This window comes from Lepisma saccharinum, chromosome 5, assembly GCF_977018435.1.
Source record: "Lepisma saccharinum chromosome 5, izLepSacc3.1, whole genome shotgun sequence".
Taxonomy (NCBI): domain Eukaryota; kingdom Metazoa; phylum Arthropoda; class Insecta; order Zygentoma; family Lepismatidae; genus Lepisma; species Lepisma saccharinum.
The window spans coordinates 54,143,166-54,167,311 of NC_139233.1; positions in this window are offsets into that span (position 1 = coordinate 54,143,166).

Here is a 24,146-nt window from a genome sequence, read left to right on the forward strand (position 1 = left end):
GCACGCGACAGCTTTTCATGCCTTTTCCCTTTGCAGGTTGCTACCCTTTTCTGACTTCGAATTGGCGGATGTGTCTGGAAAGGCTTTCCGATCATTCATTTCATCTTCGGCTGCCACTGCCTTTCGTCTCCTGCGAGATTTATTGTGCAGCTGGAATTGGTTCTTGGTGGCTGTTAAATCCGCGTTTTTTTTCCTTCGCTTCAGCCATCTTCTTTTTTTGCCTTCTTTCATCACTCAGGCCTTTATCCAGCCTGCTAACGAACACGCTGGATTCTGGTACTCTCTCGCATGGGAGCTGATCATGAACTTAGAGCCTGATTATTGATCTTTCTGCCCTGATCAGTCGATGGCTGTTGTTCCTCAAGGTCTTTGCGGCAACAACTCTCCCTCCCCCCTCCTTCCCCTCTCTCCATTCTCTCCCACGAAACTCGAGGCGTTAGACTCAAACTGAATTCTCATTACTTTCCTTAAGACTTCGTATCGCCCCACACAGTTTTCCTCGCTGCGAAAAAGAAACAACTTCTTTGGAAAACACGATCGACTTATTTTTTTCGGTTCAACTCGTTCATCATTTAGCTCAAAGGAACAAGATTGTCAAAACAAGCAGAGAAAATAGAAATCCGTTTCAGCTTGGGCTGAATTATTATGGAATTTATTTTTTGTCGTTTTGTGTCGTCTTTTTTTGCTTCTTATGCTGTGAGGATGAATAGTGATTTAGAAGAAATCGGTGAAGGGGAACACACAAGCAGCACAATCATGCCACGGCCGGGATTCGAACCCAGGTTGTTGTGCGGTGAGATCGAAAGTCTAATACTTAACGCGTTCGGTCATCATGATGGCTATTATCATCATCATCATTGATATTATTATCATAGAGATGAAAATATGCTAATAAATTTCATTTTGCCTTCACTATTGTAGAAAGAAATTTTAGAATACTTTATGAAACTTCCTGCAAGTTCGACTCCCATGTAGGTAAATTTCGCCCGGCGCAAGCTACTCTGGGACTCACCCTACCTCCTATCAGTGAAACCAGAGTGTTATCCTGGGAGGGAAAGGATGAGCAGAGCGTGGTGCTTACACTGCATCACCTTTACTATGGATGAAATCGTGTTTGTATTGTATTTCTTTTATTTTTCATCTCTTGTGGGCTATTTTTGGCAAACCCCAACGTTGAAGATGAATTATAATTAGATGAAGCTGATGAGGAAACTCTTGGAAAGGAACATCAAGACCAGATCAAGAGTGTAACGAGGACCCTTCAGTGGGAAAAGTCGTTGAGTCTTTATCACTCAACATGCTCGTTCACTGAAACTGCCAAGGTCGAGAATACGTAAGACCTTACTTCCGACCCTGCAGTACACGGAGGAAAACTTGCCCAGCTTACTTATATTTACATAATAATAAATGCTTATATTTCGAGAGTTTATCGCGTCGAAACAGTCCTCTAATGAGCAAAATATGAGCAAATCCATGCGCAGTGGCAGTTTGTATATATTTACGGTTTTTGTTTTCTAGTGTGTTCTATATTTACAATTAGATACCAGAATCCTTGCCAGAGCATTTATTTCGAGTGTGTCACAGGTGGACAATATATTTTCAGTCGGGTTGTATTTATGGGGTCATAGTTACTAAGTGTCTCTCATTGTATATTTCTCTCTTTCTTTCGTCCTAATCTGTTTCTGTTTTCTGCGATTGAGCAAAAGTGGCAGGAAAGCAACGAAAAATAATGAAATCTATCTCCATCTTTATTCTCCCTATGTTTCTTCTTTCTCTTTCTTCCTATCCTTCCTTCTATGTCACTACTTTCTTCTGTTTCTTGCCTTTTTATTTGTATTTCGACTCTATTGCTTGTTCCTCTGTTTCTCCATTTCATTCGTCGGTTACGAATATCTTTCTAGCACCTTGCGTCTTTCATTTGTGACATAACATGCAGTATACACACACATACACAAATACGTAGCCTATTTTGGTGGGCAGAAAGGTGGGCTTTGGCTCACCCTGTAATGAGGCCAGTGTACGAGAACGCCGGTGTTTCGATCCTGGCACCGAAGTTTTCAGGTTTGAGTCCTGACCTTAGCATGGGTGCTCTCTACGAATATCAATTTCATCTAATCATCACTCATCCTCGTCGTCGCGATTAACCAAAAGGGACTGAATAGCAACGTAAAATAACAAAAGTACGACAGCGCGACTGACCTCCTCACACACGAGACCTTCTCTGAAACTGAAATTTTACGCATCTCCGTCCGTCCTGACACTTGGAACTGGGTCTTGTCTGTCGGAAGTCGGACACGGCGCTGACTAACAAATTAATACGCAGCTGTATCGTCTGCATATGGGCGAGACTCACGGCATGAATCCGAGCTGTTTCTGCGGTTGCTTAATATATCTTCCTTTCTCCGGTTGTTCTCCAGAGGCCCATGAAGAGAAGAGAGAGAGAGAAAAAGAGGAGAACACCGGCTGCAGCGTATGGGGTCGTTCATCTCCGTCTCTTCGTTCTTCCTGTCGCATCTCCATTCGTGTCACGCCCACGCGATCCTGTCCGAGCTGGTGTCTCCGTCCCATTGGACGATTAACTTAAAGGGAAAGACAAAGATAGCTTCGGACCCCCTCCTTTCTTTTTTTTGTGAGCAGTTCCATGTGAAACAAAGTGAGGGTTGTCTCCCCTTCTAATAACGCCTTTGGAATTGTGTCGCGGACTCAAAAGCAAATCAAATTGGGCTGGAAGGGCTTTCTGCTCACGTGGAAATCCCGTCCCTGCGTTGAAAGTTGATTTGGTCCTGGTAGCGCGGTGTCGTCCAGCATTAAGGTGACTGTAAATTAGTTTTCACCTCTGGAAATGGCGAAAGCAGACCTGAATTGGTGGGTTCAAGTGGCGCCGACTTCCTTTGACTTTTTTGCGGGTGAAAGGGACAAGATTGACAAACCATCGACACATACAGTGGATCCCCGATTTTACGTTTCCCGATTTTATATTTACCTTCATTTTGAGTTCTTTCACCTTGGTCCCCTGCAGAACGTAGAAAAATCCAGGGTTTAACTGTGTGGGTGTGTGTGTATAATATATTTGTGTATGGTACTCTGTGTGAATCATAAGCTAAAAATGTAAACATTACTTTGGATTCATACATATTGATATACTAACAGTGTAAACAGAGATGCAACAAAAACTGCATCAAAATTAAGTTTTCTTAGAAGAAAATCGGAATAGTTTACTTTTTTTTTGTTTCGTTGGCATTACCTGTCTTCTGCTGTATTCCATTTTAATATTTTGTGAGTAACCTAATTGAGATCATCTACTGTCTCTGGAATCTGAGTAGCAAGACAGCGCATAACGGTAGAGAAGGGGGAGGTAGTGAGTGCGCGCAGCAAAGCATTGCGGGCTACTGCAAACGTCTGGTAGCAGCCGTAGTGTTTTCCTTTCCATGCACTCACTTCACCTCTCACGCATTCGAGCTCTCTCGAGTCATTATTTGCACAGAGGCTTGCTTTCGAGCTCTTGCTCCAGAGATCACCGGGTCAGAGTGCAAACGAATAATGACTTAGATTGACAGATAACGTTCAATGAAATTGACTAAGGAACACACAAAGAACACCTTGGGCCAGGCCGTAATTCGAACCTGGGACTGAATAATGACTTAAAGAGAGAAAACGGATAATTCCCTACTGACATGAAGAAACTCGAGTCTTATCTTCCTCACAATCGTGACGTATTTGAAGAGACCTGTACACAGTGACATTACCAGAGGGGGGCAGGGGGCGGCACTCCCAGTCAGACAGTTTGCCCGCCAACGGAAGTTAATGAAATTTCGGAAAATGAAGGTCTTCACAGCCAAGAGTATGACGATTTACTTATTTTCTAAGTGTGTGCTCTCTTGTTAACAGTTTTCCTGTTTGTAAATAGCAAGTTGACTCAAAAAAACGAATTTAGTTTTAGTATATATAGCTATGTATAACTCCCGTTCAAAATTCCAGCACAGACCTGAGCATATGTGACTGTTCTTATATTTATGTCCTGTAATCATCATTCGTTTCGTCGTGATTAACCTAAAGGGCAGGATTTAACGCACTTGGCGTATTGCTCTCTTCTGATATACAAATTAATAAAAAAAATAGAGCTTTATTGCACCTGGGTTATCTGTTAACTTCTAAATCCAGGATTGAGTAGTGGGATGAAATTATGCGTAATAACGTAATAGACGTCCTTTTGTAGTGGCTCTCTAATAACTAATACAGAAAGACAAGAGGCATAAAATACGTGTAAATTGTGTAAGAATAATCACTTCCGTGCAGTATATTGAATCGTTGCATGGATAAAGGTGGTGTTTCGAAGTTGAAGCAAGAGGTCTGCTGTACCAAATATACGCAGATGGTGGATGTGTTGTCCAAAGCACGTGCAAATAGTAGAATTGCACTTCGCGAAGTAACTTTCATTGTTTCTAATACTTCATCTGTCCCATAATTATAGTCCGGTATGCCAAAATGGTATTACAGGAATGACAGACGAAGAGGCAGATGGAAAGCACAATTTCTACTGATCCTTGAGTAATAAAGTTGTATGACTCATTCCCGTGTTTCATGTTCTTCTTCTGTATACACCAATGTCACAGTTTGAATATTGGACAATTGTTATGACACAACAAACAAAAATGTACCGGACAATAATTATGGGACAGAGGGAGTACTTAAGTAATTATTTTCTTCTAATGCCACATTTACTACGTAAGATAATTCAACACTTCAAAACATTTTATTCCCGTCATTTATTTTATTATTTTATTATACTTACATCACTGGCTTCATCCTAACAATGACAATGATTTATGAAAAAAATAAATGGGAAAACTGTTTTAGACCATTTTCAGCCATGGAAATGGCCACCAGAAACAACGCAACGTCGGTTCAGTTTTCACGAATAAAAGGAGCTAATGGTTTTATTAAAACTAATCGTATGGAGATACGCTCCTCATCAAGAATTTAAATTTAGGCACTAACGCCCACCAAGGACAAAGAAGAACAAACACATAAAACACCACAGTGCATAAATATGTTTGTGTTTTCAAGCGTTACATCATTGTAAGCCTGCATTAATGCACTTGTATGCTACATTAGCTCCAAAGGATATCGTACATGCGTGCTTACACATTGTGTTCGAGTAATGTAACTTCTCCCTTACAATAGTCCCCCCCTCCCCCCTTTCCCTACACAGCCACTTTCCTCTTACGCATTCACTGTCTGCATGCATATGTCCACGTGCATGTCCATACAAGAATTGGCAACATCGAAGGGACATGGACTGGCTAGACGCCTATTCTTGCCTCTTCTAGATTGCGAGGGTGGTATGGCCCGAGTTTCTTTAAGTTTGTCCGGAACTATAGGAACGTTTTTAACATATACTGTATGTTTCACTATCCGTTTACAATAAAAATTGTAAATTGATGGTGGACGAGAGGAGTATTTGGTTTGTGCCTCAGATTTGCAGTAAAATCACAGGTCTGTCGATGATTCGATCCCCACCACCGGCAAAAAATATATTTGTTCATCTGAAGACGAGAGAAGATAATCCACGGGGATATGTCAAAATTTCATAGTCCGTGCGTTTTTGAATGAAGTGAATACATGTATATGACTACCGGTGATACGTTGCTAGTGTGTTTTGCCCGCAATTGTGGCACATGGCCTGTGCGTGACGTCATAAATCCAATATGGCTGCCACTTCATGCACTAACCAAGAAAATCGATCATAACTCGTTTAAGAATGGTTTCTGACAATTTTTTATAGAAACATGGTTTGTTTAGAATTGAAAAAGGAACAAAATGGATTATTACAGTTTTTTTTATATATCTTGCTCTGTTATGGAGATATATCCAGTGAAACTATTTCGTGCCCTTTTCTGCAAGGATTCTATGGACAGTATTTTATGTGCAGAACCTCCATGGCAGCCATCTTGGATTTCGGACGTCGTGTATGGACTCTGACACATTTTCCAGCAAGACACCTGTAGTAATACAGGATTGCATGCCTCTAAATAAAGGAATTCTCCATACACATGTCTTCGTGCAAAAACCCAACAAACTTACAAATGATCAAAATGACTCTTAATAGAGTTAAGGAGATATGGTCGTTTTTATTTGTTAATGTCTGCAGAAGCAGGCATCTTGGATATATGACGTCACACAGGCCATACGTCACAATAGTAGGCATCAACAAAATATCACAGACAGTAATTTTTCCCCTTTATATCAAGTAAAGTGTAAAATATGCTTAGAATCCTTGCAGAGAAGGGCACGAAATAGTTTCACTGAATATATCTCCATAACAGAGCAAGATATGATAAACACTGTTAGAATGAATTTTGTTCCTTTTCAATTCTGATCAAAAAATAAATTGGTCAAAAACCACTCTTAAAGGAGCTATGATCGATTTTCTTTCTTAGTGCATGAAGTGGCAGCCATCTTGTATTTATGACGTCACATAGGCCATGTGCCACAATTGCGGGCAATACTCCTGGTAGTACATGATTGTGTACCACACTATATCGCGTTTGTTAGAACCTGTCCCGTTTCCCGCGCTAGCGATGGCTCGACGGTTTTGGTGCCAATGAGAAACGAGGAAAAAGTCGTCTGCTGGGCAGCGAGGAGCGAATGGAAGCCAGAAGAGAGGCGCTTACGTAGACGCTGTTGCCACGTTGCAGTCTAACTCACGTGTTTTGTTTGTCTTTTGTTGAAGAAGCTTGTTTTGTAAACGTGGGGCTAATTAGTGTGCGTTTTAAAGTATCCAGGATCGAATTTATTCTGGTGATATTTGTTTGTGTCCATTTTGTGTTTAGTGTCATCTTAGCTGGAACATTCAGGAAAGGGAATTGTGTATATTTGTGCATTTCCGCGTATTTTATTCACAGCCTGGCTTCCGCTTTCCCCAGTACGGAGTTCATGCGGTAGGCAGCGGCAATGCCGTGTGGTTTCTGCTAGAAAAGCCAGCGATCAGCAAGCGCGGGAAGCGGGACAGGTTGTAACAAACGCGGTATAGCAACGTATCACCGGTAGTCATATATTCTCTTCATTCAAAAACCAACGGGATTACAAATGAGCCTGGACTAAGAGGTACTCTAACGAACCGTAGTATTGGAATATAGTGCTTCCGTTTAGCAACTCGAGATCGCCTGGTTGTACTTTCATGACTTTACCGGTTTAATAAAATGTAAGATTCTAATAACGATAAATTTGACGTTGGGTTCGTATGGAAGAATGGCTATACGAGCTAAGGAGGTGTTAGTAGGGGGGATTTGCAGTGCAGATCAAGTGTAATTATTCTAAATTTTTATGTGTAATTTAGTTGCATCATTTGAGACGTTCTTGTCAGAGTTAGATGCGTTGGTGGCGATTTCGGTATTTGTACCAGGTTGATCGACAAGGAAGAGCAACTCAGTACTCAATTCTCTTTCGACCCCCGCTCTTATTCGCCTTACCTCTTTATCTATTCAGTCAACTGTCTGTCTGACTACACTCTGTGCCGGAAATCTATGAAGCAAGCGAACGAAAATAAGTCTTCTGCGCAAGTAAGACTCGATAGGGCTCGAGTGATAGGGGAAGTGAGTGCTTGAAGGGGAAGACGCGGCTGCATCTACGAGCCGTTTACAGCGCGCACTGCCATTCGCATTCTCCCCTTCTCTACTGTTATGTACGGTCTTTCTCCACAGTTTCCCGAGTCAGAGCGCAACCTCTATACTTTCCTGCAGGAAAGTGAAAATCCTCACCTGAACACATCAAACGCAGGCATATGTAGCACGTCATGCCACCACTCTGTGAACAGTTGCAACCTACTGTGTGAAAGCGTCCTCAGAGTCTCGGGGTCGTTTGCTGTAAAGTTAATTTTCGATAACGAACACCATTTTTCCATTAAAAGAAATCCTCGTGATAGAGAGCTGCGTTAATGAACAAGTATTGATTACACGGAAGCTTCTGGGGGTGGGCAGTTCAAGCTCGGCTTCAGTTTCTCATTAGCAACTCCCCACACCCTTTTTTTTTAAAAATCCCCATGTGAATTCCTTCAACAACATCAGTTTGGGTAACGGCTTTGGATACTTCAGGCAGGAACGTCGAAACACCAAGCCAGAGGGTAAAAAGGAAGATTGGTGCAAAGTAATGCCAAAGTGTGTTTCAAGTCCTTATGTTCACCTAGGCTAATCAAGACTGTCCCTACTTTTGAAAAGGTGTCCGGAGACCACTGTGCAATGTGCCTACACCAGGAATCAAATCCAATATCCCTTGATTACAGCGTTACCACTACGCTATCTCCAAGATAATACGAACAATGGTGTTACAAATACCTCAATTTGGTGCAACGAACACGTTTTTGGAAATCTTAATGCTGAATTATTGTTGTCCAGCACCACCATAGTTGCTGAGGTACATCATTTGTAGTGGCTTGGTGTCAACTCTTTCAGGAGCACGGACCTGCTCTGGGGTTCACCCAGCCTCTAATAAATGTGTAACTGGAAACAACACTGGGAGAAGGGGTAAAGACGGCGGAGCGCGGTGTTGATGACATCACACCAACTGACCGATAGTGTGAATGTGGGGAGACCTGCCTGCACTCCTCCTGTATGCCTTCACGGCAAATTGCAGTGTTCAGGAGGTAGACTATAACTTGGTGCTAACTCGGTAGCATATTATTTTAGTTTGTATGTTTTATGAATCTATAATTCTATCATGCTCAGGCTTATATTTATTATTTCACTTTGTTCCTGTTGTGGAGCAGTGGTTCCGTTGCGATGTTTGGTTTCCCTTGTTTCTTAAATCTATTGTTCTGCTTGCAATGCTATCTGATGGTCTCGTCCTACAGCTGTTGAAGGAAACGTATGTGAGGATGTCGTGAGATGGGTTCACTGTGGTGCTGCATGGTATGTAGGAAACTGATGAAGAAAATTTATCCATCCCATTTTGCCTAATTGAGTTTATCTTCTGGTATTTCAATTAGAATTTGGCGGCAATGAGGTATTGCCGATAGGGTCGATCACATAGCATCCAGTCCGGTTTTACACTGGCGTACACGCAGAAAACTGCAGAACGAACAGCAGCATGTAAATAAGAGCCGATGGTCACACTGGTTCGAGCTACTCTGGCGTGCCGAACACCAAACGAGACCATACCGTATATTTTTTCCGCCAAATTCACCAGAAGTTTAGTCCGTGACTTATTCCTTTGTTTCGGTGACAGTAGTGGATAATAAAGGGTCTATTGACTTGACGAACGCAAACCATAAGACACACATCAGTCATCAGAGAGCCATGAAATTATGGCTTAACATTATTATTTCTTTGTTATTAAAAGTACACACAAATTATATAAATCTCCCGAAATCTCATTAACCCACTCTGTTCACTCTCTCCAATATTTATTTTAATAAAGAGTTTTTCAACATTACAATTGCGACACATTCTGCACATCAAACTCTACCGGCACAATGACGATTTTCCTGAATCAGTGTGACCACCACAAAGCCAGAACGTCCGTCAGTCGAACTCGGCAGAACCCGACAGTGTAAATTTGGTCGAAACCGGATTCAACGTGACTGTACGTACGCTGAAGGAAACCCGTCATGAACTGTCAAGACGCACTGCTGGCTCGGCACAACACAGACCGACATTGGTCAAAATTATTTTAAGGAAATCAAATAACGAACTTACTGAGAGCAGCAGGCTCAGTTAGACACACTTCGATTCAACTGACGCTCGCGATAGTTTACGTCTCATTTGCTTTTCTTTAAATAATTTTGGCCGCTTCCGGTCTATGCTGTGCCGAGTCGTGCCGTGCCGTTCGTATTAGATTTATTAATTGCGAGCAAGATCACCCGTCGAGCTGCTACGTCGCTGAAAGGCTGATTAATTCTTTCGACCTCGGATTATGTGGACAGCAATGTTGTCACAGTTCCTAATCAGGGTGGCGACAGACCTGAAAAACCTGGAAAACCGGGAAATGTCAGGGGATTGGAGGTGAGAAAAAGAGTCAGGGATATGTCAGGGAATATCGTCTTCATTGACTTCGAACACCCTTTTGACGAAAATTGTTATAACTCTGGCACTATGGGAGCAATCTACTTCGGATAACTTTTGTTTTGAAGCTAAAACATCAGCGCATGCAACCGTGTACAATTCAGAACACCGGACCGAGGAAGGGGGCTTGGGGGGGGGGGGGGCACGTCCCCCGAATTTAAATGGAAGAACAAAAATCTGGAGTTTGCCCCCTCTTCTCCCGCTATTTTGGGGAGAAGTCGCAAACGTTAGTATTCTTTTCAAAGAATGGAGATTTCTGAAGAGAATGAAACATGTTTCATGTTTTTAGGTGCCATACAAGTTGAATAATAAGCCAAAATGTGTTTTTCTTTATTTTTAAAGAAAAATAGGTAATTTGCATTTTTGGAGGAAAATTGTTATAACTCGGGCACTATCGGAGCAATCTACTTAGAATAAGTTTCGTTTTGCAGCTAAAACATCATAGCATGCAACTGTGTACAATTAGGATCGCCAAACCGAGGATGGGGGGTTTGGGGGCGTGACCACCGAATTTCAATAAAAAAAGACAACATAAAAATCTGGAGTTTGCCCCCCTCTTCTCTCGCTATTTTCGGGAGAAGGCGCAAACCTTAGTATTATCTTCAAAGAAGATTGAAACTTGTTTCCAAACGATTCCAAAGAGATATAAACTTGTTTCATGTTCCTGGGTGCCATACAAGTTGAATAATGAGCCAAAATGTGAAACTATTCGGAAATGTGTCATGGATATGTTTGCGGGGAGGGGGGAGGTTGGTCATCAATATGAATTTCCCAGGCTTGCTCCAGACCTGTGTCAGAATTTCCACCCAAACATAAGAGTATGAAGGTCCAAAAACCACATTCATATCGTAATCAGCACTATGATACCATATGGTATCATCGGGCGAGTACGACCTTACTCTGATGATACCATATGGTATCATCGGGGGAGTAAAGGTTAAGCCTATAAATATTATTTTTTCTTGTCCGTATGGGAGTAGTAAGGAGACAGAACTGTCAACAGATGGAGGGGATGGGAGCGGGTGACGCCGTCCGATAGTTGTCGGACGTAGTAGTAAGGCATTTTGTTGGGCAAACTGAAGGAACATGGAAACAAATAGGTTCCATTGATACATACGATTTTTGTCGAATATCGCCACCCGACAAAGTATCTATCTCACTACAACATGTGACAGAAATTGCATGCATGGGACTCTTATGATTTTTGTTGGATGTCTTCGGACTGCAACATCCAACAAAAATCGTGTGCATAAACAAGAAGAGCTTTAGACTGCAAATATGCTGCTGGAATTTTATTACTCTTCTGGCTCACTTCAGCTCATTTAATGTAGCAGTGCTTACAAAGGTTTTCTTTCATCATCCTGACGTATTATTGGTTTCGCACAAGTTAACATACGTTTACAATGACATTGCACTATTCTTACATATCAAGAAGAATCCAACAAAACTGGATATATATTGAATACTATCACGAAAAAGTGAAACATAAATCTGCATTGGTGAACGTTATAAAAATTGGCAAGTGCATGCTCCCAACCTCAAATTTACTGCAACACTAGTATTGCAATGAAATTAACACCACTCTCTGTCCTGTCTGTTTAAACTAGTGAGAGATGGTCATTAATCTTTCACTGAGTAAGGTTAATGTCCAATATTATGAAATAAAATACTAATAATAAATACGTAAATATTTTAATGTCATATTTACTCGAATCATTCAATCATAAAAGCAAATCACTTTCTTCAAGAATTGACTTTTTTCTGCCAGCCCTGCTAAATTTTCACTTTCCATCTACTGATTTATACGAGGGGTGACCAGAAAGTAATTTCCGATTGATTTTTCTCAAACGCCAAAACCGTGAAAAATGGCAGTTGCTGCGAAGTTATGTTTAGGAATGTGCAGTGATGTCTGGACACATTTTTCGCCCTTTCTAAATATCGAAATAATGCGAATTTGGCATAAAATGTGAATTGTTGGCGTTTTTAGCGATTTTTTTTTTAAAGAAATGACCTAAAACAACGAAAAATATCATGAAATCCAACATTCTTGTCTTTTCTAGGCCATGTTTGTGTACATAGAACATGCAAGTTTTCCAACATTTTACTCAAGAGTAAACTATAGAGTTATACGTACATGGAATGATTCCGACAGCCACATTAAATCATGTATTTACCACGATTTTTCCAACTTCTACGAGCCGTCAGAGGATCCTACTCGTATCAAAACCATTTGCATCACAGAGCAAAGTGGCAGGGTTCTAACAGGAGATCGAGTGCGTATCTACCGTCACATGGGAGCCACCACATCTTCGTATTTGTCGCACGAGATATGTTTTGAATTACCAAGCTAAGTGCGCTCCATCTGCATTTGTCGAGCGAGTAATAATGGAGCCCAGTCGTTAGGGCGTCTGACTACTATGCAAGAGACTGGGGTCGTTTCCCTGCGGGGGAGAACCGGGATGTTTTCCACCTATTCAAACTGCTCCGGCACCCACCCAGCATCATATGAAGCTGGTACCTTGAGGAAACTTTGAGGGATAAAGTAGCCAGGAGCGTGTTGCTGATCACATCACCCCCACCTTTAGCCGTGATCAAGAAAGTGTGGGGCCCTAACTCCACACCCTTATATACCTTCATGGAAAAGTGCAGGGGAGCACTTTACTTTTACTTCCTCAAAAATCTGTTACAACATATCAAACTGTCACGAAAATACGTAGACCATGTGATCTACAATTTAAAATAATTGTTTAAAAGCACAATGGAGTATTAAGTTTTGGTATATTTGGCAGATAAATGTTCTAAAACAAAACGCGAATTTTGGGAAACGTAATACTGACAAGTCAAAAAAAGAAAATGCTAATTTTTGGTGCCATAATATATCTATATCTGTCACGTGAGATTGATTGATTTTAATTTTTTGGGTGTGTCGCCACTTATTGTCATTATGCACCCTTCAGTATATACGGGGAAAATTCCATTATCTAAAATCCTTACCGTAAAATTAAAAAAAAAGGGGTATGGAAAATAACTTTCCCAAAAGAACTTTCAAGATATCAAACTCTCACAAAGAGGCGTAAGCCATGTGACTTACAATTTGAAACAGTAGTTTAAAAACACTATGAAGGAATAATTTCAGATATTTGCTAGAAAATGCGCTAAAATGAAAATGTGAATTTTGAGAAAAATAACACCGAATAGTAAAAAATAAAAAAAATAAGAAAATACACCAATTTGAAAAAAGAGAACAAAATATCAAGGTTCCTACCGATTAGGCATAAATAAAACATGAATATCAGTTTTAATTTCTTGCGTTAGTAACAGTGAGTCTTAACCTAATTTTCGGCATAATCACCACCGTTATTCTGGCATTTGTAGTAGCATGGCACTAAATTTTGTATGCCCATGGTATATGTGTCGGACACAAAGACTGGAACTATCTCTACCGCAGTGTAACTGTCAAATCCTTGCCCTGCCAGAAACCTCTTCAGTTAAACAAAGAGATGAAAGTCGGTACATGCAAGGCCTGGGCTGTACAGGGAGTGGGCCAAGATTTCTCACCTGAAGTGATGCAAAGGGCCCCGCATGTACTCAGCTGTATGGGGTTGTGCACATTCGATTGGCCTTCCGTGAATTGTCTGCACCATCGTCTGACCATACTATCACTCACGACGTCCGGTCTGCACACCTCACACGATTGCTGGTGGCTCTGATTACTACACGTAGGCTACATCGCAGTCAGTGTTAGACTGTATGAGAGCTGCTATCTTTAACCTAGAACTGTCCTAAAACGGCTCCATTGCAACTGTACCAGATTACTGCTACATGCCACTTCTTCCTGCCTGCATGGGTGTGTGTCTATCTCTGACTACCAGTGCTGCGTATAGGCACCATTGGAGCTTTTTTCAGGATGCCCCTCGTATATGAACTTTCAGAAGCTTTTATTATTAGTGTGTTCCTGTTTTAGTGCTTGGTTAGCTAAATCAGGTACCTATACAATGCAATTCTATAAATTCCTTGCGTTAAATTTCTAATACCTACATACCCTTTTCGACAGCATTAATGGTATAACTGCATGTTGTCAGTTTCACAGTACTTGGATATACTGTACTGAAGCAGAAATCCCATTGATAATGTAAGGAAATATGACACTTTATTTTGTTCGATTCAATTGTTTCACTTATATGAAAGAGTTAAGTTGTTTGCTTTACAGGGAAGAGAGCTTTATGCATTGAAAAATGAGTCCGCACTCATGGTTCTTGCAAGCAGAGGGCTCCAAACCTCAGTGGAAATATCAACATATCATACCGAGAATGTATAAGGAGACTGATAAATTACAAATTGTATTTCTTAATCAATCACTCTTCACTCTAATTTCATAACTTTAAAGTCGTAACTTTAAAAATAATCAAGTATTTTATTTTAAACTTACTGCGCATGAAAAAATTCCTTAATCCTTCCCTAGCTTGTGAATTGTAATAATTTTCCAAATTCACTATTTTGCAGTTTGAATTCAAATCATAGAGAATAGAGAAATTGAGTCAATTTCATAGAAGATAATATTGGTACTTAACAAATCCATACCTAGATCTGTATGAGTTTATTATTTCAATTTGCAAAAACATGGATTTAGTTTAATTTGTAATTGTCAGGGGAAAATGTAAATTTTGTCCTGGAAAAGTCAGGGAATTTCATTTCTGCTTGTTTGTAGCCATCCATTCAGATCCTCCAGGATGTTAAAGATCAGGTCTTCATGCAATTGAATAATAACGATTTGAGCGTTTGCGTCCAATTATGATTATTATTATCGATGTTCGATCCAGGACACCTTAAAGTATCTCGTAGATATTTAGAGCAGTTCTAAGCTCCTACTGTTTATACTTTTCTTGTAGTATAGTATGATTTCAGTGATTTTCAGTATTTCAAGTGTGCCATACAGTTCGTCTTTTTTGGTTTTCCCGTATCTTCCCAGACTAAAGTGGTATTTTCCACTTATTGACATTGCATGAAGCTCTCTGAAGCGCAGTGTCCTGTATTTCAGAAGAATCTTTCAATAGCTCTGTACTGCTTTTACGTTTTTGTAAGTTCACATTGAATCAGTACAATTCCATGAAACGTATTAAAACCAGTAAAATCATAGAATATGAAACGCAGAACAGCTTAACAGTGGGAATTTCCATCTGACTCGTGGAATGAATTGAAAGTCGTAGAGAAATGGTTTCCTGTGACCCTTTCCAGGCCCGTGTTGATTTTGGAGAAACGCCGAGCTGTTTTCACATGTAGCGTTGAGGCTATAGTGTTGTGACGAGGGAGAAGGTCAGTATTGATTTGTTGACTTGTTTGTGCTGCAAACGACGAGGCGCTCTTTGCATATTCGAGGACCGCGGCTGAGGCGCTGACTCCAAGCTAATTTTCATACTCCACGGTGGAATTCCTGAGCGGGCACATAGGAAATTCTAATAGGCAGCGATTTCAGCTCTCATCCCCCGGACTCATGCGGCGAGGAGGCATAGAAGTAAGAAATTAACCCCATCCCTCAGTTTCTCAGGGGACGGAATTGCCGCATGAAACGCATACGCTCTTACCCGTTCACAACATGTTCATGAGGCAGCTTCACAGGGTTGCAATATTTGTTCGTTGTAAATGAAATTTAAAAGGCCGTTTAATCCTTGTTTCCTCGTTACAAACTTGAGTGTTGCGTATGGTTGCTGACTCTTGATCTGTTGCTGTACCCTGGCAAGACGTTTTTGAATAACTTAATTATCTTTATATAAAATTACTGGTATGCTTTATGTATGAGGCGTGGCCGTTAAATAACCCCGTCTGCAGGTAACTGTGCCTCTTTGCTGATAACTTTGCGTTTAGGAGGCCCGTATCGCGTTGCCAGTTAAATGCAGAAACAATGAAGTACGCCAAAAGTTGCCTTTTAGTTACACAGCATAGCGAGCGATAATCAGTCTGCTGGACATTTGGCAACCATGGCAGAGTCACGTGTTTTGCAGCTAATCACTTCATGGGTCATAGGCACGTGAATTAATTACCCAGTCAGTTTAGGTATTCAAGCTGCGGCGCTGTCTGATTGGAAACTCTTATTGCGCTCAATTCCTTGTGTTTAAACAACGATTTGGCGCCAAATACATCGTTCCATGTCTGTGTTGGTAACCATTAGGATTTGATATTGGTTGGGGCATTCGTGGCGAAGTGATTAGCATAAGGTGATGCGAATCCACCAAAGGCATCATAGTAATTTCACACGAGAATTCAAGTAAGAGGGACAGAGTCGCGGGTGTGGGGGCACGAAAAATTCTTTTGTATGAAATTATTCAATAACATTTCTTATTCAGGGTAATCCATAAAATCCTCCCGATTTCCATTGGCTGCTGCAATTGAGTGATGAGCATGCACACGCTGGTGGTCTGTGACATACGTACAACATCGCTGAGAGATTCAGTTGCCATGGAGAATTGTGACTCCCTTTCAAGCCGCAAATGTAGAACAGCCATGGAACACTCGCGGTTGTATCTATTACTGTGCCAATTCTTAATTCAATTTCAAAATAATAATCATCAATCCATCGTGATCCGTGGAGCGGAAAGTAGACAGTGGAATGTCAATGTACGGTAGCTGAGACCACTAGGTTGTAGCCGCTTCCAATAACCTTACGTATAAGTGTTATCGTGTTATTCAAAATCGAAGAAACAAATTAATCGTTATTCACGAAAAAGATGTAAAGGAACACTATCCTCCTAGTGAAACTTCATCGTATCGTTTCAAAGCTTAGTTGCAACATTTTCGTAGGAGTTCTAAAAATAGTGTGAGACTGCAAAGGTTTTTTTTCAAAGGATGTTGTTGTACATTAATTTGAATATTTTTTATTTCTAATATGAGAGAGTAAAAGAATGGGACGCGAAAATCGCCGTGGACCAAACCAACTAATATAGTAACTTCATTGCTCCGACCCAAGTTAATTTATTTTAAAAAAATCAAAGTATTTGTACAGCTTTTTCGCCCTGGGAGAGAGGAGGCTACATCCTTTTTAGCCCTCGTATTGTCAACCGTGACACTTGGTGTAAAAGCTTTCTCTTTGACTTCAGCAGAAATTCAAGCGGTAAGTGGACAGTACGGCGTAAGACCTGTCACTGCCTCTGGAGCTGTAAAGGAACAGATAGAAGAGCCACCGCGCCATTGAGAAATCTGAGAACTTCCCCGCCGAAAGCAATCCAACTTTATCCCTCAGTAATAGCGAAAATCTCTGGCAGCCGATGATATTTGAATGACACACTTTTCAATGAAAGGAGCTGGGTTTTCTATCTTTCGCAGTTCCTGCGTCAATCTAACATTCCGGCTGAGAGGAGACGACTCCAATCGATATATCAATTTCTCCATCGGATGGTGAAAAGAAACGTCGTCTTCACCGGGGATTATTTTCATCTCTCCGGCGCAGGGGTATTGGAGGGGGTGGAGGAAGAGATTTGATTCGACGTCCCCTTTGGAGTTTCATGTCACTTTGTCTCCGGCACTCTCTCCTAAGTGAAAGCGGGCCAAGGAATAGCCTACAAGAAAGAATAAACGAGACGTGAGGGAAGCACAAATGGAGACTACCAAGAATGGAAGCAGGCAGAGCGGAGGGTTCATTGTAGGGGAAAGTAGTTGTGACGGCCGTTATCCAAACCGCAATATGCATCACATTCACTATTCATATGATCTCGTTCAATGTCGCCTTATATTTGGTGTTGAGGGTATAGAACGGTTGATTTATTATTATTATTATTATTTTTAATAAAAAAGAGGAGCTCTACTTTTATTTCAGAGCAGAAAGTAGCGTGCTCAGACATTGAATTAGAGGAGGTTAGGTTTTTTTTAGCATCCAGCGCTATATTTCGCCATACTTTTACGTATATTTCTTATTTTAAAGGAAATCTAAGGACTTTAAACCCAAAAATCCTCCTAGAGCAGACCTAAAGTCCGCACGGCCAAAGATTGGACTTGAGGAAAACCAGACTTTCCGCCTCCAGATCAAGGGGGCAAAAACGGTGTTGCTACCGGCTGCTACACGCCTGATTTTTGTCCAGTCGAACACGACACCTCTTCCTGTCAACATGTCCCCTTCCCTTCGCTCGCATTTCAGGGAGATGCAGGGAATAGGAGACCTATTCGCTTGCTGCGCTGCGGCAACCATTAGGCTTCGCCGTGCTTGGCCTTGTTGAGGGTGCCACCTGTTTCGAAAACGACTCGAAACCAAAAATTTGTCAACGCGTCACCACGGCAAGTGGACAAAGCCGGTTGGTTCAGCGGTTCGTGTGACCCTCTTTGGCTTTCGACAGAAAAGATAAAAATAGAATTTCCAAGTCCATTCTCTAAGCGGAACAACTGTATATGTATTTGGAAATTTAGTTTAAACATATTATTTTATTCCGTAACCGCTTCGGTAGCCGAGTACATTCAATGATCGATTCACGATCTCGCCACAGAAATTTCGGGTTCGACTTCCGGGCTAGATATGTGTAATACTAGGTCATCAATTTAATCTAATCATCAATAAAAAATACAGAAAATGGAAAGCCGGCTCGGTGACCTTTTCGATCTCCCCACCGAAGTTCTCGGGTTCGAATCTAGGCCTCGGCATATGTGTTCTTTGTGAGTGTCCCTACATGAATTTCATCTCTTCATCTCTCATCTTAATGGTCTCGATTAGCCAAAGTGAGAGAAATGCAAAGCAATAAAAGTAAAATACATAGAGAATACCAAAAAATAAAAATAAATCAAGTAGCCGTCTACACTTTGATTTTGATTTACTTTTAAACCAAATAGCCTTGTTTAAAAACGGTTTCTTATATAATGCACTTCTTTTAATTAATGCACGTTACATAAGTACTCACATTGTGGAAAAAAATTTGAACCATCTTTGGTAAAAATAAAAGTGAAATAATTTTTGAGTGGGCTGCTTTTAACGCAGTATAGTTTGTATTGTTATCTTACGTTGTTTTTCCACCCTTTAGACTAATAGTAACGACGATTTTTAATGATGATCGTATGAAATTTATGATGAACGGACACTCAAGAGGAACAGTCATGCTCACACCAACAAACTGAAAGACTACAATAAGCAACTTAACAAATTTGCTCATTCTACCGCTTACTCTAAAAAAATACATACCGAATTACTTCCGTCGGAGGATCTTACTCAATTAGTGTCTACTTCAGATGAGAATCCACCCACATCTAACTAGAAGTTCCGTTTGTAAGAGCCACTTGGGAACGGAGCAGCAACTTCTAACTTAACTAGAACAATTAGTTTTCATTCCACATATCCCTCAGGTATATGATGTGGCATTCCGAAGTCTCATCTAATCTACTCAACTACTGGCTCCTAGCAGAGAGCTATTCAGCGCCTAACGTCCCACCAAGGAGTCATTTCAGAACGATGTTTGCTTAAATGTCACAGTATCTGCGAAGCAAATTCATTCGCATTCTGTTTGTGTAATGCTGTACTTAAGACGTTGTTTGTAATCCAAAATGTGCAATCTGATAACTAAAGTGTAAAAATATTTTTTCCCAAATTAATGCATTTCATTTTACCAAAATTTATTTTTTTAAGTCCACTTTATGCTCAGGATCGGGACTGGACCTACAGTTTAAAGTGGAACCCGAAGCACTGTACCTCCACCTAGGGGCGGTTTAAGGGGCAGTCGATCAGGGCGACTACCCGCTAAACCAGGGCTTCCCCGTTGATTAGCGCCAAAACCCTATTGCAGATTACATAAGCGTGGCTATTTGTGAGTTTGCGTCTATTTTTAAATCCACTATATGCACAAAAGGGATAATCGGGACTGGACCTACAGCTTTAAGTTAGGTTCGAATCACTTTGTGCCTCCACCGGGTGCATAGATATTTGTTTTAATAAGAATTGGGTTTGCTTTTAACTAGAATTAATTCACGTTACTGCTGAATAACGTAAGAAGTATATTGAAATATCATGTAGCAATTTAAGCTAAGAAATTACTGTTTGTGGGTATAAAATAAACACATACTTTCAAAAAACGTGTTCTTTAACAGGTAACACTTAAGGTATTTTAAAATTAAGGCTATTATTTATTATTATAAAACAGTAAATATCATGATCATGTTTTTATTGAAAGAAGGTGTGAAGTAGGAGGACCAGGGTAGAAAGATCGGGGGGGGGGGGGTCAGTGTGGAAAGTAGAGGGGTGCCTCAAAAGTACCTTCCCCGGGTGAATATATTATCTTGAGCCGCCTCTGCCTCCATCGAAAATATGACCCTTGATTGGAAGGCGACAGGGTTACCACTGCGCCATCGGCGAGGTCTGTAAAACATCAATACTGAAACTCTCGTCTGGGGAAGATTTATATGCAGACGTTAGGGACCATATGTGACAGACTTGGGGAGACAAACAAACAGAAAATTTTGGCAGAATGCGGCGAAAAAAATATCTGTAACATCGGTAATAATAGTGAATGCCGTCCGAGAATGGGGAAGAAAGAACTACGTGCACTTATGCGGCGCAAGAGATCAGGATTGGCCTGGTTCAGACTGGGTGGATTGGCACAAGTTAAACTCCAAAGGAGGATGCAGTGTATAACGGCTGCTATGCGGCGACGAATAGACGAAATTGGTACTCCTCCAGTGTAAAGAAACGGGGGAAACGGGACGAGAATTTATTAGGGAAATAAATGAATCTGAAGAGAGAGAGTACACGAATAACGAAAAATGGCAAAAACACGGGGCAAAAAAATATAAAATTGCTAGAAATAATAATATTCAATGCATTTATTTCCCTGCGTGTGCGAAACATTGTCACGTATATTTATCTGAATGATAGTGACAATGCTTCTTTATTAGCAAGCAATATTAATTGGACATTTTCCACCATGCAGTGTTTCTACTTTTACCTTTTCTAGCACTACTTTCTTTAACATACTATGTTATATCTGTTGCTCCTGTACAACAGTAATTAACAGAGTTCATTAAACATGAGTTGAATACAGTAGTGTGGCATTTTACATTGCATTCTTCGCAACCAACTCGGTAAAAAGCATAAACATTCTAATTAGATAATATGCCTCGTTTTAACTAACACGAACAGCAGCGCTTTCGTATTATTGTGACATTGTTCACACACCAGACAACAACTACCCGTTTCTCTCATACCTAAAGTGCAAGGGCAAAGCTCTCGACGTATCATGAAGGTTAAACGGGGAGAAAGCTTTGTGTAACGTGTATGGTTTCCAACACTGACATGGCTTCACTCTCCCTTTTGTGGGATTATGAATGCGTATTTTGAACTGTCTAGAACAGCGGCTTGTTGTTTAAGTGCAAAACTTTGGCATTATGTTACTGCGGTGAGATTTATGCCGTAGAGAGAGCAAACTAAGTCATGTGCTACAACCTTGATTATATCGGCGTCATTTGTGCGGTTTTGAGGTTTCTGCGACACTGATGTTTTACTTTGATGGAGAATTACTAATGTAAATAATAAGGCCGCTCGCAGAATTTTTATCGGGGGCAGCAGTGATCAAAGTGATGGGGCCGTGGGGTGATGCTTTCCTCCCAGTGAAGAAATATCTGATAAATCATCGTAATATGTTAATCTCTTTATATATATAAAAATGGATGTATGTGTGTGTGGTGTGTGTGTGTGGGTGTGTATGTTTGTTTGTTCCGGCATAACTCTCGAACGCCTGGATCAATTTCAACCAAACTTGGTATACGTATCACTTGCAATATGGAAAGAATACTTTGGGGGCAAGATACCCCTGGCACCCCTAGGGATGGGGTGGGAAGGGCTGACATGTAAAAATAATCGAAAACGACCGATATTAAATTCCGCACAGACAGACATCCGTGACTCTATGCAATTCCGCACAACGATAGTGTTTCTCGGGTTCTCTAACATTCAGGCTGATATGATTTTGTGATGCTAAAACATGTGGAATCCATAGTTTTCGTGACACTCCCAATGCGGTTCAACTTCAAGTTAATCACCTATCGGCATGGGGGGTTGAGAGGGGGTGAAAAATAAAATGTCACAAATGACCTAGATTAGTGTCGAATCCATAGTTTTCGGAGTTGCTAAGCTAATTGGTGACATTCACGATCACATTTAAAATTAGTTATATTTTACACTATAGTTAGAAATTCCCGTCTACTCAAACGTATGCTAGTAATGAAGATCGTTGAACTCAAGAACTTCAATAAAACTGAACAGAAACATTCCTACTGGGAAACAATTGTCGCTTACTTCACAAGTACAACAAGCAGGATTTCCATCAAAGAGCGCCCGCAGGAGTTTTTCTCACAGAAACTTATTACTACTACTACTACTTATGTTATTTAAAATTACATACATTCGTAATTTCCATATTCTGTATACTATCTATATTCAATTTGCATAACTGTATAACTGTATACTTAGCATTAATTCATGTAAGACAAAAGGCTGTTTTTTTTTGTAGAATCAGTGTAAAATAGACTGTAAGCTTAAATATAATCCTATTTCTAATAATAATAATAATAATAGTTGATGTAACTTACGGCCTGTAAGTCACAGAAAACAATACTTTTTGTTTGTTTTATATCTACAATTTCGCCATTCGAATTACATTAACTCTTTCCAGAAATTTCGGGGGGGGGGGAGGCATGGTTCCATCTCGATACCAAAACCTCCAACACCGCACACACATCGAAAATATTTTTATACACACAAACACACACGCGCACATACATGCACACACATGGACGTACAGAAATCACTAAAAAACGTAAAGTTGCGGTACTGGTGACAGACGGTCCATTTGACATGCCTGTGAGGTTTTGACTCGTTGTCCTTGCCCCGAGTGCAGAAATCTCAACCTATGGCTCTGACTATGTACATACACACACAGTGGTGCAACCACAGGGGGAACTTGTGGGCATTGCCCCCCCAACCTTGGTTGGAAATGAGTTCTATTGGGATGGGGCAAGGGGGCAAACATTGACGGCCAAGTGTACCTGCAGGGGGCAATTACCACCCAGAACGTCAAATTTTATGCAAACAAAAATACTTTTCGTAAATTATTTTGCTCGCTTCGCTCGCAATACCTGATTTTCTTAGTCTTAGCAAATTCAGAACCCTAGCTAGGGGACAGCGGAAGACGATCCTGATTGCCGAACGATCTAAATGGAAAAAAAAGTTCTAAATTTGAATGATTGATTTCTGTTTTTTTTAAAGTCTACTTTATGCACAGAAAGGCTAATTGAGACTGGACCTATAGCTTAAAGTGGGTTCCGAACCACTATGTGCCTCCACGGATATCGAACGCGGGACTCCTTGATCACAAGGCGACGATATTACCACTACATCATCGGGGAGGCACAAAATGTTTTAAATGATATAATGCCATGGGGTTCCGTGAAATTATTTGCGCCCTATTAAATTAATATTGATTTCAGCCTGCAAAATAATTGGATCCAAATAATTTCTTGCTCGCTTCGCTCGCAATTTCTGTTTGTTTGTTGTAATGCATTGTAAATCACCAGACAGAGAAATAACAGTTGTCTTAATTGATTTTGTTTTAAATGCATGAACAATTGTTTTTGGAAAAGGGAGCGTGCACATTTGAAAGACAATTTGTCATTTTTGCTGTTGGTTTATTGTGAGATGGATGAATTGTTTGTGTAATGTATTTAAATAATATATGCTGTATATTTATTAAAGAAACTTTGAATACGTACACAAATTAGTGTCCACGGCTTGGGCATGGATGTTTGCGAGTATCCATTCATCATTTTCCATGCCATCACTCATCCCCATCTTCGAAAATTAGCCAAAAGTGGCACAAGAAGCGAAGTAAAAATGAAGCAAATTAATAATAATAATAATAATAATAATGTTATAATAACATTATAAGTAATATTATTATTAACATTATTATTATTAGAATTATAATAATGATAATTATTATTATTGGTACGTTTATCCTGGTACTTGCCATTCCCCCAGACAAAAATTCACACACACAAATAATGAAAAACTTCGTAGTATTTTGAAGGAGGGGATAAAAATTGATGGTACATTAACTCATGTTCGTTGCG